Source organism: Podarcis filfolensis, assembly GCF_964270895.1.
Source record: "Podarcis filfolensis genome assembly, chromosome: 4".
NCBI lineage: Eukaryota > Metazoa > Chordata > Lepidosauria > Squamata > Lacertidae > Podarcis > Podarcis filfolensis.
The window spans coordinates 37214833-37231372 of record NC_139607.1 but is presented as its reverse complement, the minus strand read 5'-3'; the positions used below and the strand labels follow the sequence as shown (position 1 = coordinate 37231372).

General features: G+C 40.1%; 1 protein-coding gene across 3 annotated transcripts in view; it reads right to left on the bottom strand.

Moving 5' to 3' along the window:
• TBL1X (transducin beta like 1 X-linked) overlaps positions 1-16540 on the bottom strand; it is a 135756-nt gene that overhangs the window by 79083 nt on the left and 40133 nt on the right. For all 3 annotated transcript variants that reach the window (XM_083612155.1, XM_083612154.1, XM_083612153.1), the window contains exon 2: positions 10903-10981. The gene's annotated coding sequence lies outside the window, so the exon portion shown is untranslated. The remainder of the gene's footprint in view (positions 1-10902; positions 10982-16540) is intronic.

The window sequence follows — 16540 nt, the reverse complement described above, 5'->3', positions numbered from 1 at the left end:
ATCATTTTTCACTTCTTAAAATAAGGGGGAAAGTACCACACAGAGCTAGGAATTCACCATTATAGCAAAAGTTCAGCAAGAGATGTGCATTATTGTTACTGCCCTGCATCAAAGTCCATTATGCTAATTTGTACAAACCAATTACAGCAGCACATCACAGCCACATATTTGACTGGGCTCTTGGTTACAAGAACTGTTTGCTGGCACTAATTTGAAAAGCGCTGCTTCCCTTTTCACAAATAAATATTTCATCACCCCTTTTAGCATCCTATGGTTTTGTCAGATGTATTTGGTGCAGTTTATCAATTAGTATATGGATATTTTAACCACAGAACTTTCTGAGCTAAAGTGGGTGATTTCATATTTACAGTAGACAAGATTGGGGGGGGGGGGCGGGGAGACAGGCCCAGCAAATAAGAACTGGATCTTTTGTTTCAATTAATAAACTGAGAGGAGTGACCAGTTCATACTCCTCCCTTTAATGATGCTTCTTTGGCTGCATTCAGATGGCACTTTATTCCAGCTTCCTAACAATCAATTACCTGTAATTTTTAATGCTTGATGTGATCTTCCATTTTTTGAAATCGAGTGGAATCTAGCAGTGGGTTAGTGCTCATTTCTGTGTTGCTTCCAGAAAAAAATCAATTTGCAATCCTGGAAACCCATAATGTTTGGGGAATTTTGCTCATGTAATTTGATTCTGGACTATGCAGTGCATATCATGGGGGGAACAGAAGCACCATGCCTGGAAAGGGTCCAGTCATACTTGCTGTTGTGTCATATCACGCCCACTGATGTGAATTAATTTCACTGCAACTTGGGTACCACAGTATAAAATAACATTAGAAATCCAGAGAGAAGTGTCATTATAACCAGGAAAACTAGCACAATAAACCCCACATCTGAATGAAGTCTATATCCTATCCAAAGCCCAGAGATTCATATCCCTCACCTGCAGAGATTCATGTTATTCCACATTCCTGAAACTATGGGTCAAACCTTAATCCTAAGCATGGTGATGTTTTCTGTCTTCAATCACCATGTAGCTTTGTAAGGAAGGCAATGTGGAAATGGGTAACAATGGAGTAGAAATGTATAACAATGAAAACATGCAATTGTCTTGCTGTTTTGCTGCGGTTTTTCACACACTGAAGAATGTCCCAAAGTGACTCTCAGCTTGACATTAAATCCCAGTACAAGAAGATCATTAGAAAGCAATATGCTCATCCAAAAATATTTATAAAATGACAGATCCTACACAGTCTACTTAAAGATGAGCACTAAAAAGCCAACACACACAACTTGCTTCCCTATCAATTAATACACACCTGGGTATTATTATTATTATTAGTCTTCATGTAGTTGTTTAGTAGCTATAAGCAAACAATGATGGCACCAGACATACTTCCCTAGGAAGCACATTCCTCAAATGTGGAACTGCCACTGAGAAGGCGCCTTCTTGTATTACCACCCTCCCCACCCTCCTAAGAGAAGGCAGAAAGAGAAGGAGCTCTGATGACAAATGGGGAGTCTGAATGAGTTCCTATGGGAAGAGCAAGCCTTTGAGTATTGGGTTCCTAAGTGGAATAAGTCTTTAAAGGTCAAAACCAGACAGCACAGTGTTAATACGCTCCTACTGCCTTATCGTCCATCAATTACCCATAATTTGTGTTAATACACTCTGACTGTCTTATTACCATATAGAGCACAAAGCAGGAATGTATCAAGACTTGATACAGGAGGAAGATTCTTTTATAAACATGTTTTGATTCAATCAAGTGAATGATACAAAAGTGACAAAAGATCCACATAATCAGGGCAACCAACACTAGACTGTTAAGAAACTATGACTTGGCATAATGGGGAGAATGTGGTGGAAATCCTATAGGACCAAATAACAGATGGAAAACAGTCAGAATAAATCATAGTTTAGAACTAAGTTAGCCGGAAGCAGATAACTTGGAAGCAACATAATTTAGGTTATTTGTTTAAAATCAAATGTCATTGCAAAAACAACGCACCATAGACATAAAACAAATGAACACCTGTGTATGAACTATACTTGCACCATGCATGCAACTCATGCATCAACGACAACTGAACACATAGCAGTAAACATTTGTTAACAACATACATCGGAAGCTGATTACACAGATCCATCGAGCTCAGAATATTCTGAGGTGACTGCCCCCTCCAATGTTTCACACTGTATCTACTACAAGTAGTTGCAATTGCTTGTATCAACTTGTAACTAAGTTTCTGGGCAACTGCTGCAAACAAACCTGTCTGTCTTAAAAGTAAAAAAACCTATGCAAAACAGACTGCAAAAATTGACGTTTGAAGGCCTGTAAACTGCAACAGCTTACTAAGAAGTCCCTTTTTTTAAAAAAACTTTCTATGAAAGGGAGGATATTAAACTGTGTAACAAACTTTCTCCTCTTTCAGACCAGATACACACAGGTTAATAAAGGCAGCAGAATATCTACCATCTAAATGAATAGTGGGTGTTCCAGAAAGCAGTGTCGTAAATGCTCAAATATGTATGCTCTTGAATATATGTTTTTTTCCTAAGCTTGGCGCACCTTAATAACGCTTTTCAAATCCTACAGGAAATCTCTAAAGAAGATTCAGCACTCTTGAGTTCAACTGTGTCTAAAAACAATAGTCTTGTGGCACCATGAATACTATAATAATAGAATTTATAAGATGAAATATACTCTAGTTCACGAAAGCTTGTGTGATAATGAAATTTGTTAGCCTTTAAAGGTGCCACAAGACTCTTTATTGGTTTCGCTGCAGCAGACTAACTTGGATATCCATCTGGAAACTGTATTTAACATTTTTGCAGACAGGCCGTAAGCCAGAATTAGTGCTTCACACATGGTATTTGTTCAAATAAGCATCTTTTAGGATAATGACACCCCAGTAGTTACTGCTTTCTTAGCCAATACACTCTGGATGGGAGTCCAATCTCTGTCTACAAATGAGGGTGGGGTACCATAATGCGTTCATAATATAGATCTTAAAACCTGATTTTGAATTATTGCTATAATTAGAAATGCAAATCATTCACACAGATCACTGCTGCCTACATTATTTGGCCAACGGGTTTTTACCCATACAAAAAATTAACTGCGGAGACTACTAGATCTCAGAATTACCTATGCCAATCTGGAAGCAATAAGTGCAAGTGATTTATGCCTCTAACACCTTACTAACCAAGACCTCCAAGTCTTTAACACTGTTAAGCTATTCTATATCAGAGCTATCCCATTTGCCACTCATGTTATTCTGATTTCTTATCCTGTTTTAGCTTTGCTGTGACAAACTACTGTTTTAAACTATAGTTTAAATTGCTGTAACTCACCCTGGGACCTTAGGGTGACAGGCAGGTAATTAATAATAACAAAATATAAATAACACTGGGTGCCCTTGCTGACAAAAATAGCAGAAGCCCATACTTTTAAAGTACTGTGCACTTGTAAAGTATTCTGTGGTTTTATCTTATACCTTAACATTATACATCCATGGCTCACTTCAAGTTGATTTGCTTGAAAGGCAAGTATAAAGGCTATAGGGAATTTGTTGCACCCTAGACAGCCTTGCAGCTGTCAGGGCAGCGAGTGGGGTGGAGGACAGAATGTATGAATTGATTTCTCCAAAGATGACTTCGCTGCACCATAACTAGGTGGTGACTGGCAGGCCTGCAATAAACCCCATAAAAATGGCTTGCTAGAGGCTAGCCAGAATGAGGGGAAGAATCTGCCCTTTGATTCGGTTACTAGCAAGACTGTGATGCTACCCACGATAGATATGGATAGTTACCATCCGCCCGTAATACTTGGAAATGCATTACTTACTCATTTGCTTTTGTATATAAATGTAACATTTTGTATTGGGAACCCATACAAGCAGTCGGACATGAAACACAAATACTCCCTTGCTTGAGAAAGGCAGCTGTAGACCTGCAAGACCCACCCTGTAGTTATACAAAGGGTGGAACAGATCTGGATAGATTTCCTGGCATATTTCCATGTTAAAATTCCCTGCATTATATTGACAGATTCCCCTTTAAACATGTAGCACAGCTTTACACCCACCCGTTTCCCAAGATAGCTTGAACTTGAACACAAATTTCATTCTTCCCAACATTTGTGTTTCTTTTGATCCCTGAAATCAGGCAGGGAAGTGGTGCGCACACACACACACACACACACACACACACACACAACCGATTCCTCATTGTTTCAGCAACATCCTAGTGTTAATCACTTTATAAACAATTTCAGTTTCCTTCCCTTCCCAAAATATATATGTGGACAGAATGGGATGATACACACGCTTTAAATAAAAGCTTCAAACAACCAAACCGAAAATATGCTGAAATAAAGGAGGCTCTTATTACTGTGCCAACTCCTGGAATACAGGAATTTAATTAATTGGATTGTTGTTTTTATTTTGATTATGTATTTTGTGGTCTTAAATTTTGATTTTATTCTGGGAACTGCCCTGAGACCTTCGGATATAGGGTGGTATATAAATTCAATAAATAAAATCAAAATCATCATCATCATCATCAAAATCAAAATCATCATCATCATCTCACTAACCTTCAATATCTTCAATATTCATTAATCAAATTTAGAATTAAGTACATTTGTGTTTTAGAGCTGGAAATGAATGTTGGCTTTTTACAAATGAGTTAACAAATGAATTAGTTTCAAATTTCCTTGTATATATGCAAACAAGGAAAGAGTATTCATGACAGCACACTGATCTATAAATAGGGCTTGTCAAGTGTATTTCTGAACGCAAATTTGAAACAGAGCCCAAGAGAGTCAGACTCTCTCTCTCTCTCTCTCCAACTATGTAAATTTACATCTTTCTGCCAGCCATAAATTTCATAAAATAATTCAGTATAAACGGTTCCCAAGGATACGACAAGTTGTGGTAAAGTGCATTGCAAAAGAACGAAACAGAAAAGTGCACTGCTACATACACACAAATAAACATTTAACCTATTGATTTGTTTTAAAGTTGTCTATACCACTCTTCCTAAAAACATCTAAAGCAACATGCAGACATAACAAGTGTAAAATATGTAAGACAAATCAAACTAAATAAAAATTGTCAGCACAAGAAACAGGAGCACTAATCTGCCAGCCACTTAAAAGGTTCATTGGAAAAGAAAGGTGCCAACAAGCCTTTGAAAAGACCACATAAAACTCTTAGGAGAGGACATTCCAAAGCACTGGGGCCACAATGGGAAAGGCCCTGTTCCTTTAGAGGACCAATCTGATCTCCAAAGAGGTGGAATTCAAAACATTTCACTGGCAGATGTCAACTGCTGGAAAGTCCTATACAAGAGTATGAAAAATGTATTGGCTGTAGATGTGCAGTCATTAACTACTATAATATCTTTTATACAAAAGTGCTATAATGTCTCACTAAGCAACTAAAAGGAAGACTGAAGAACTGCTCCTAAGAACATAGGATTGTAGTGTGTTTTAATTATGTGCATTGTTTACAATTTTAATCTCTATTGCATATACAGTCATACCTCGTGTTGTGTCCGCTTCATGCTGCGTCTTTTTCCATTACATCCTGCGGCAACTCGGAAGTACCGGAACGGGTTACTTCCAGGTTTCGCCGATTGCGCCTGCGCAGAAGCGCCAAATTGCACCGTGCGCCTGCACAGACGCAGAGCTTCAAGAGCATTTCACGTTACGGACGGGACTCCGTAACGGATCCCATCCGTAACACGAGGTACCACTGTAGTTTCTAAGGCATGGGCCCAGTTCAGTCAATCGGCAACCTTCGCACAATTGTCGGAGCTCATGAATCAGCATGCTTATGATTCATCAGAAGTTGTGTAGAGAGGATTGCATGGTTAGAGACAATAGATGTGCAATTTTGTCTGATCATGGCAACTCTTCCCCCTTTTAGTCACTACAGGGGTGCAATTTGTGATGGTCAAGGAACTAGTTCACGGGAACTCACCTTCTCATAAGCCACAATGTATTGCAAGCCTACACTCGCTCAGACAGGTGATCATGTGAGGCTATTGGTTACTGCAACTTCATCATAGTATGGTGAAGTATGCGTTTGAAAATGCAATTTGGTTAAATTTTATTTTGGACTGTTAACAGTAAAATAAGTACTGGGAATATTGTTCCCATACGAAATTGCTTAATTAAAGAGAGTGAAGATCTTGAAAAGGGCCTCATTCCCAAGTTGTGCCCCAACACTAGGAAATCACCTTTTCAGGCACAGAAGCTGTTGAGCTGCTGAACAATGCAAGTATTTCTACACTGTCATCAGTTCTATACAACCAATTTTCTGGGTAACTGAGGGTTTATTTGCATGTAACCCACCTGTATACACAGGGATGTAAATAAACCCTCAGTCACTCAGCAAATTGGTTGTACAAGAAGACAATTATCCCAGAACATTGAGAATCATGATTAACAGTCCAAAAATACAATTAACAATCTAATTTAACCAGTGCCTGGTTCCATGGGAAGTTAGTACAGGGAGAAAATTGATTCAACCAGCCTTCCATTCAGGGAGTAAGACGCATAATAGTAATCCATTCTCTTGATCAACAAAGAATCAAAGATGATGCTATTAAGATGCTTTAGGGTATAAAGATCATTTGGGATTTTCAGGCACTACACACTGATTTCTTCTGATTAGGAGCAAACTATAGTCTGTTGCTTCAGCTGTACTGAACAACCTATCATTTGCATAGACTATGGTTTGTCAGCAAACCAGGACTTCAAATCATAATTTGAACTGGAATTATAATCCCGATTTGCAAACACATAGCTCATTAGACTGGAATAGACCATAAGGTTATCAAGTCCATTGCCTTCCCCAGGCAGCATCGTCTATACCTAACTCACCTCCTTAATTAACACAGACCATCCATCATAATCCAAACTACAGAGCAAAACAAGAATAAACCAGGAATGTTACTTTAGGTCATTCAAGCAAACGAGCAAAGATATTTATATCTGAGAATTCAAATGCTCTAGCTTTCTTTGGACACAGGTAGTAGAAAAGGAAATGTGGAGGCTAGATGGAAAATGTGTACACATTTTTCCGCAACGTTGTGTTTTGCAGGAGCGTTCCATATTGGGATTAATGGTTGCTGCAACAAAAATATTTTATTTTCTTGGAGAGGTATTTGGTGTTTTTTTTATAGAAAGGTTGCCTCCCACCTTCATTCAGGCAAAAAGCACACAAACTGGTTTCTTACATATCACACCACTCATTATTATTTTTAGCACTTACTTTAAAATGTATCAATTATCCAACTGCTTTTTCTCCATGTATCTTAAAAGCAATCAAAAGCTTGCCTCCCATAAAGTAGCTTTGTTCTCTTACTGTGACTACCCCAGCACAAATATCATCCTAAATTGAGGGGGGGGAGAGAATACCATGTTGTTGTTTTTTTGGAATACAAAGGCATTTCCCCTCCCCTTAATTAACTTGGCTCGTTTGTGAGGATCTGTTTAGCCAATCTAATTATTTTGATTCCAATTTCCAGCCTTATCAGGGGCTCAGTGGTGCAAGAAATCAAAATGCCTGTCTTCTCCATATGTGGCAATCTAAAAAGCTAACTGCTTCTCATTTGCTGAGCCATCACTGCATGGCCCAGGGGGCCCGTCAGAATACAATTTACGTTCAGTCTTCTAGAGCTGGCTTGAAAGGGTTTTCCCCATGTACTGAGGCTGAGCATTTCATATTATACCATTTCAGATATGCTGCTTCTTGTTGCATCATCTGTCAAACCGCAGCAAATTCAAACAAGGAGCAGTGTTCTAGTAGAGACTTAAGCAAGTTCCTCCATTTATTTATTTTTTTTAAAAGAAAGGTATCAGACACCTTTTATTTCAATATACTTTAAAAAGTCACAAAACCAACCTTGAAAAAGCCCTCTCGGTGGGACCAATTTTGTGAAACTCCGGAGCAGTAAACACACAGCAAAAAATAGCAACTGGGCAGAGGTTAATTTCACTGAGGAAAGATCCACTGTGAATGTAGCCAGCCAGCTGTCATTTAGGCCCATGTTTATTGGTCTTCTACATCACATAACCAACTTCAGAAACTTCTGGGTTGTGCTCCATCCAGCTTCGTGTTACATGAACATATCAGTTTCTCCAAGGAAATAGAACAACACAGAAGCACTGTGGCCGGCAAAAAATATGCAAGGTATTTTACGAACTCTCGCGCAAGCCATAATGTTGGCTAATATTTAAACGCTCAGTTCAGCCAATCAAGGATTTTGGCATTTTTCTTATGGGTCAACACAGCCTCTCTTCCTCAAAATGAAAAACTATACAGCTCTTGCAAGGTCAATGTCCAACAGTATTAGTAATAAAAATAGTATCAATTAAACGCCACAAGCATAGTAAGAGTAATTTGCATGTTAGCGCAAGAGCTGTAGGCTTTTATTTTCTCCCATTTTTATTAGAAATATAATATGTTTGGCAAGCTGTCTGGCCTCCCTTATGATGATGAATGCTGTAACAAACAATTTGCTGTATCTTTAGAGAAATGGTCAATTCAATTACATTACGCCAGAAGCTCTCCTATCCTTCTTTGCCAAATGTCTTTGCTGTACCCTGCTACAGACAGCCCATTTGTATTCCAGCACAGTAGGACACTTGTTTTATTGACGCATACAGCTCTACTTAGGTACTATCAACAGAACATTATTTCACTCCTCCAGCTCTCTGTTTCCTACCTGCACGTTCATTCGCTTCCCCCCTCCGATTATTAGGATTTTCAGCTTTAGTGACTCCAATGCATACGCATTACTAATTATGTGCCTGAAACCAAGAAGCTATCAGCAAACAACAACAAAATACTTTTGCATCCAATTATGGAAGAAAGCTCTTTTGGGGAGCTGGAGGGGGGGTGTCGGCAGTAGCAACACTTTCCAATTTAGATGATTTAAACACTGCATTTAAAGCAGGGCCTCAGATTCTGCCTTTGAGAGTACACCACTAATTGCTTCTGTTTCCCCCATTACTGCAGGAGCTGGTTTTCCTCAAAAGGATCAGCAAAAATGAGAGCAGCGAATGTGCACACATGTCAGGCCAGGCCCCATCAGCAATAAACTTATTTTCAGGTCACCTGAAAAGGATGCCCACTATTTATACTGCAAGTTCCTCCTCCCTTCCTACCCTCACCCCCCCCCAAAACTATCAGTCAAGGAATACCAGTTTAGCAACTCATTAACTACAGTCTCCCTTTTAATTTACTTTGGTTGGTGAGAAAACAGCACCTGCTCTCCACTACAAAGACTCACTGTGTGCAAAAAGGAGAATTAGCATTATGTCGACAGCTTCTGATTGGAGCCAAGCGAAATCCGGAGAAATATAAACCTATTCCATTTATCACAGGCACAGAATCATCATAAAAAGCAACCTGCTAGTCCCCAGGAATCACTTAAAACATCCAACCTCTAAACGAGCTTGTAAAACAACAGATTGTTCTTTGAAAGGCGTCTACTTCTAAATGCTTCAGCAGTGGTCATGATCAATTATCGTATTTACAACCTTGTAAAGCAGCAGTGTCTATATATTTAAACACCTAGGCCAAGCACATGGACTAGAATTCCTCCCTGCCCCCACTCAGCAAGATATACAGTAAATCTAATAAGAAACAAGAGAGATATTTAACCATGGCTGCAAACTTTCATCTGTTCATTAGTTACGATTCTAATAGTTAATCTGCTTAGTGCCAATTATTATGTGTGAGGACAACCACTTAACTGGTGGCTCCAAGAATTCAGGGCACACTTTGTTTTGTTTTGTTTTACTAAGTATCTCTCAAAAAAGACCACAGCAAACTGGTTAACAAAGCCGGTAAACCAAAGTTTGGACATAACAAAACTAAAATTGCTCTGCTGCAATTTCTCTCATCTTATTATGGTTTATTGGTTTATTTTAAGTGGCGAATGCGTATCGCAATCAAATAAGTGAAACAAAGCAAAACTAATGTAAGTCTATACACAGTTGCATGAGACTAGGCCTCAACGCAGATATTGTAAATTTCCAGATTAGCTGCTCATGTATTTATTTCTTAAAACTTACAGGCAGCTTGGTTATAAAAACAAACACCCAAACAATCCTCCAAGTCCAAGCTGTTTACAAAAATGTAGTAAATGCTACATTTACTCAAGGAATACAACCAGTTGTTTTAATTCAACAGGGTAATAAACAATAATACATTTCATAGAAAAGCGGAATTGTGCTGTATGTTAATCTCTGTAGTAGAGGCAACATAGTTTCACTATAGGAAATGCAACCTTCACTCACTGCATAAATAATATGAAATCATAGCGGTTTTTGCAGTTTTCTCAGGTTCAGTAAATACTGGTGCAGCAGAATAACACTGGATATATCTTGATTACAATAAATATAGTTGGTACAGCAATCAGTGGCATAAACGCCGTAAATTGGACATGTTCATGAATGGTGTTGGTTCCCATGTAATGTCAAACCGTGCAGTTTGCCATCCTGGTTTACAGGGTTTGTGAAAACCATAGTTTGCAGTTTGTGAGGGGAGTCCAGGAGCTCTTCCATATAACACCAAACAATGGTTTGAAATTACATTTAATTCAACTCACTGTTAAGTTATTCAGGCTATAACTTGGAAGATGGACATTTGCCCAGTGCATTAGACAGAACAGCAACAAAGTTCCATTTCATTAAACCTGAATTCACGCTATAATTCCCAATGAATAAGACTAATTGCTTTACATATTCAAGTACAATACACACTGGACATATTCCAACAAAAGTTAAGCTATTTTAAGCTCCACTGGTTTCAATTGATCATGCCCACTGCAATTATACAATAGGAAAATAATTTCAGTAATTCGCTTACTCTGGAGGAGGAGGGGATGCTGTCAAATCCCCAGCTTTCCCCAATTTCACTTCAGGCCAGCTTTCTCTCTTTTGATACCCTGTTCAAAACATAAAAACAAAAGCAGATTGATTACTACTACTCAAGATTAGAACTACTCAAAATACTCTAAAAACCGAATGAACAGAAGCAAAACCATATTATCCAAGGATACCGTCAATCAAAAAAGGCTGCTCAGGTTACTCTTTGCATAGATGTTGTTCTTAGTTTCACATTGCTCCCCATTATTTCTGCCAAGGTAGAAAGTTGCACAGATCATATTTGCTGTGTTCAGATGTAATGACAAACCATGGCTTACCTTTATGAGAATGTCCTAACACAAGTCATCTACCCCTTCCTCCCTCTTGCACAGAGAGGTAGGAATCTTCTGGTCCCAGTTTGTGGAATCTTAGTCTCCCATAGTTTCTCATCACTGTGCAAGGGGGGGGGGGGGGGAGTTGGAAGAATGAAAAGCCACGGTGTGCTCTCATGGCACCATGGTTTGGAGTTACACCTGGGCAAAGCAGTAGTGCCCTTTTTATTTTTAAGTGTAGAAACTGAAAGAACCCTTGAGCACAGATAGAACTTATAAAAGTACTTTTAATATGATTTGGGCATGCCATGCTCCTTCTGGGGTAGTTTGTCCACCTTTGGTTCCCCACCCTGCACTCAGCTCTCACTTGTGGCTCCTAGACACTGTCAGCATCAGACAGTGGCCATACCAAAGGAAACAGCTTCAACTGGCCAGCTAAACCAGGTCAGGGTAGCCGATGGGTCTCAAACCCTCAGTGAAGTAGGGACTTTCCCTGCATGTGAAGACAGGCTCTGGTGGGTTGGGCAGATGAGACCAATAGTGGGTCCAATGGCGAAAGAGCCAAGCACCCGTGCACATTAAAGCTTATTTTAAATTATGGTTTAATGTTTTGTGAAAACCAACTCACTGGCTGCAAATACAGAGCTTGGGCAAAGCATTTTACTTTGGCTTCCAGCACTGCATACCATCTAGCTGCAAATACGTAATACTGAACTTAGCAAGAGTGGGAAGCAGTTTCCGGTTGCATAAATCTGTATGCTCAACAACTGAAAACTTGATTATAGGATACGGAAGTTAAATGATGGTTTGTGCCCTGGTAAAAATTGGCTGGAATTAATAAAATCCATGTTGCATGAATTGCTGGAATTAATAACATCTACGGTGCATGGTGCATTCCACTGTCCTGCAAGTGCTTTCCAAACACAAAAAAGCTATATGAATCAAGTATTCCTGTGCAGAGGCTGAACCATGTGGCTGCATGGATTCAATTTTATTTTGGAGAGGACAACAGTTCAGTAGTCCTGCTATGTCATCCTTCAACTACTCTACACGTTTGCTCTGAACAGCTGCTTTCCTTTCATTCTGATGACAATGGCTACTATTTATACCGGGGGCGGGGGGAGTGCTCCTGCCAATTCATCTATGACAAGCTAGTGTTGAGCTGAATCATAAGTCCTAGCTTCTCAATCCCACTCGTGGTCTGTAATGCTCCCACAGCTTCCATCAATACTTCATGGCAGGGGCTCTGAAGATGGGCAAAGGTGACTCATTGGCCCCATTCAAACATAATGCTGCGCATCATAGTGTATTAATAGCAAGCCACACTATCTTCTCCCCTCTCTTTTTCTGTGGTCATTGAACGCTTTCATATCCAATTTCCATTAATCACAGTCTAGCATCTCATCAGAACCCTAAACTGTGGTTTGTTATCTATGGTGTGGTTAAATAAAACTGCCTCGTAATCCATGATGGTTTGTTTCAAACTTCATTTGTCAGATTCAGACAATATAACAAACAGCAGTAACCTAAGCTGTAAACAAAATCTTCCAAACTCGTCCCCACAATCTGATGAAGAAAGGGTGGGTGGGTGGGTGGGTGAACCTGAGAGCTTCATACTAAAATGCTGGTTTACCATGGCATTTAAACCAGATCATTGTGTTGGTGGCAGGGAAAGGATAGCATAGCACAGGAAACAGGGACTTTCCTAGGCATTTTACTGAAACCCCCTCTCTTCAAGCACTGCACTACCTACAACTCACTTCTTCTGCAGTTGAAAAGCTTGGGAACAGCCCCAGAAAAAGCAAATGAAAAGCTCAGTTGGGGCAAGTTGAGTCTATTGAGCCTCACACTCTCATGTTGATCAGAAGTACTGAGTTTACTCAAAGTTTAGAATACTTTGTCAGAGGTTTTCAACCTTTTTGGGTCCATGGCTCCCTTGACATTCTTTCTGTGGCACCCCCTTGGGCCTCAGGAGTCCAGTTATTCCAGCCTTTGCCTACAGAGCTGGCAGTCCCTCACTGCTTTTCGAACTTTCTCCCTTGTGAAATGTTCCCTCAACCTCCTCTGCTCTCCCCTCTCCTTGGGAGTCCTCCGGGCAGCCACTGCTGCCACCCTAGTCTCTGAGCTGAGAGCTGCTTCCTCACATTGCCCCAAAGGGGCCTGGGAAGCACCTCCTGGTCAGCCCCAGAAGCACCATTCGCCTGGAGAGCTTGTAGCCAGAGCTGCTGCAACAAACAGCTGCACAAGCCTTTGGGAGGCAGAAACACAAGAGGAGTGAAGGAAACACAGAAGCCAGTGTTGCCTGAGGCCACCATTCAAGGCACCTCAGGGTGCCACGGCACACTGGCTGAAAACCATTGCTTTAAGCTTAGAGAAGGCAGTATGTGAAGTTTAACAAACTGAAGGACATCATCCTCTTTCTATGCTCTTCCCGATGGGAACATGCAGATGGAGACAGATATACCCCTGCTTCAAGTCATTTACATACTGTCATCTCTTGTACATTATTTACTACAAAGCTCGATGACTAAGCTCTTTAGCGACAAAATGGCGTCCGAGCACTGAACCACTGGTATATAACAAGTGGACTCTTTATTACTGCTTTTGCAATTGTTTAAGAAAAAAACTATATTGGAAAGAAACTACTTTTGCCATTTTTATGGACGTAGATTGTTTGTTTACAGATAGTTGCCTTAGTGATATTATGTTGTGTTGATTAAAGTAGTCATTGTTTCACCACCCTGTTCATTGTTTTAGTGTATGAAAAAAGTCAAGACCCAAGTATCCCCAGGCCTACACCTCCAGATGGTGGAGACACCAGGCGCCATCCTGGCAGCTTCACTTGGTTGCAAGTGGCCAATAGCCAGGTACAAAATGTACCTGGCAAATTTCAAACACTGCTTTCAATATCTATTTATTGTTACATTTATATCCCACATTTCCTCCAAAGAGCTCAAGGTGGTGTGCATGGTTTCCCTGTCCTCATTTCATCCTCAAAACAGCCCTGTGAATTAGGTTAGGTTGAGAGGCAATGGTGTCATGCAGTGAACTTCATGGATGAGTGAGGGTTTAAACTCTGGTCTCCCAAGTCCTAATCGAACACTCTAACCACTACACAATACTGGCTTTCAATATGACACCACTGTAAACAAAACCCAACTAAAGAGACTTACAAGATACATAAAAAATTCTATTCAGAAGAAGGAAAACTTGTCATAATAACTTAACCAATTTTTATTCAAGGAAAATAACCATCAGTGGAAAACATTTCGATATGCAACTTCTTTCACAAATGTTTACTGCAGAGAACTGCAGAGAACATTGCTTCTAGAATAGTGCCTATAACCCCTTTCAGAGTACAGGCTCCCCCAACCTGATAACCTCCAAATGTTTTGGACTACAACTCGCATCATCCCTAGCCAGCAGTGACCAACATCTGCAGGGCACCAGGTTGGCAAAGGTTGGCTTAATGCATGTATTTCCTAACCTCACACCCTTCCTTCTGAAAACATGAACATGGATACCAAAATGTCCCTCCTCACCCCACCAAATTATGGTGAGCTGTGAAAGAATCTAGATAGACGTTAACTGGAGATCGTCCTGAAAATACTGAAGAGCCCTAAGGCACTTCATGCTGATATGTTTCTGTGCTGGGTAAGAATTTAGTTGCAGCATGCTCCAACTGCAGACTAAAATCTCCTTAAAACAATTTTCCAGTGACATTACCTGCTACTTTGGTTCAGTACAGTTCAGTTCAATTTATTGTGTCTCGCAAACAGCCATTACACACATGAAAATAATAACACGAATATGTTTACATTCACAGGACTACTTAAATACCAATAATTATCTAATTTGCAAATGTGTAAGTGTATTAGCAAAATCCTAACAAATACTTACAATCAACTGTATTTGAGATGCATTTCATATTTTATATGAGGCTGTAATGCTATACTCACTTACCAGGGAGTAAGTCCCGTTGAACTCTGTTGAAATTGAGTATAGGACTGCATTGCAAGAGTATTGCAATGTTTTGACTAGGAATCCATTTGGTGTAGGTCCACCGATGGACAGTATCTATCAGCAGAACAGCTAAGTGGGCAAACTCCCCTCCACAGGAAACTCCAGCCCCAAAATTGTCTCCCATACATTCTCCCATTTTGTCATCAGACATACACCTTTTCGATGCAACCACTTTTAATGTTTTGTTGTTACCTAGAGAACTTTATTAGGTGACATATGAATATTGTTAAATAATACATTAAAACTACATTTTATTTTAGAGACACATAATTGCACATATAAACCAAAAACCCGTAACTTTGGTCTATAAAAACTACTGGGGTTTTCTTCACAATCATCTGCCTGTTGCAATGAGCTTGAATAGGGCAGAGAACCTATTTGCTCAAAGATGTACAAATAAATGGTTATGTCAACATAGCAATTATGCAACATTTTCCATCCTTAGATGTCCTAATACATAATAAAGGAAGTAATGATTAACTCAGTTTTACAGAAGCTTAGCAACATCGGTGCTATAAAGACAACATTTTGAAAAGCAGATATGTAGAACGGCTTTATGTTTGATGCAAACAGCTGAGAGGATATGGATGTCAGGACTGGGCCAGATCAATGGATACAACCATACCCAAAACTTGCCCAGAGCAGAAGTTGCTGGACTATGATTCCCATAATTCCTGATCAGTAGGGCTGATGTATGTTGGAAGAAGGCTACAGGGCTTCCCAACCCTGCCCTAGAATATGTTCTTGAGCTTGAGAAACTGAAGCCTGAAGGACAGAAATGCAAAGGATTCTCCTCTTTTGATCAGGCATGGGAAGAAGGCCTGGGCAGTCCAAAGGCTTCATACTTCCTGCCAATCTCAAGGGCCAGTATTTTGCCCCCCACCTGCCCCATTCCATTCTGAGCCTAAGCGCACACAGGCAACGCTTGACCCTCTTCTGCTTAAAGCCTCAAAGCCCTTGACTGTAAGAGTGGTTTATGCTTCCACTTATGCCTTTGAGTTGCGCTTCCTCTTTTTAGGGGTATGCAAGAGTGTCCCTCCTTCTCAGGAGGGAAGTGTAAACAGTCATAAAGGCCCAGAATCAGATGTTCTCTTCCTCAGCGGACATGTTTTTGATGGAAAAAAGACCTTTTTAGGGATTCCAAATCATAGTACAGTTGTACCTTGGTTGACCAACGCCTTGCGACTAGAACGTTTTGGCTCCCGAAAGCCGCAAACCTGGAAGTGAGTGTCCTGGTTTGCGAACATTCTTTGGAACCCAAACGTCTGACACTACTTCCTTGGC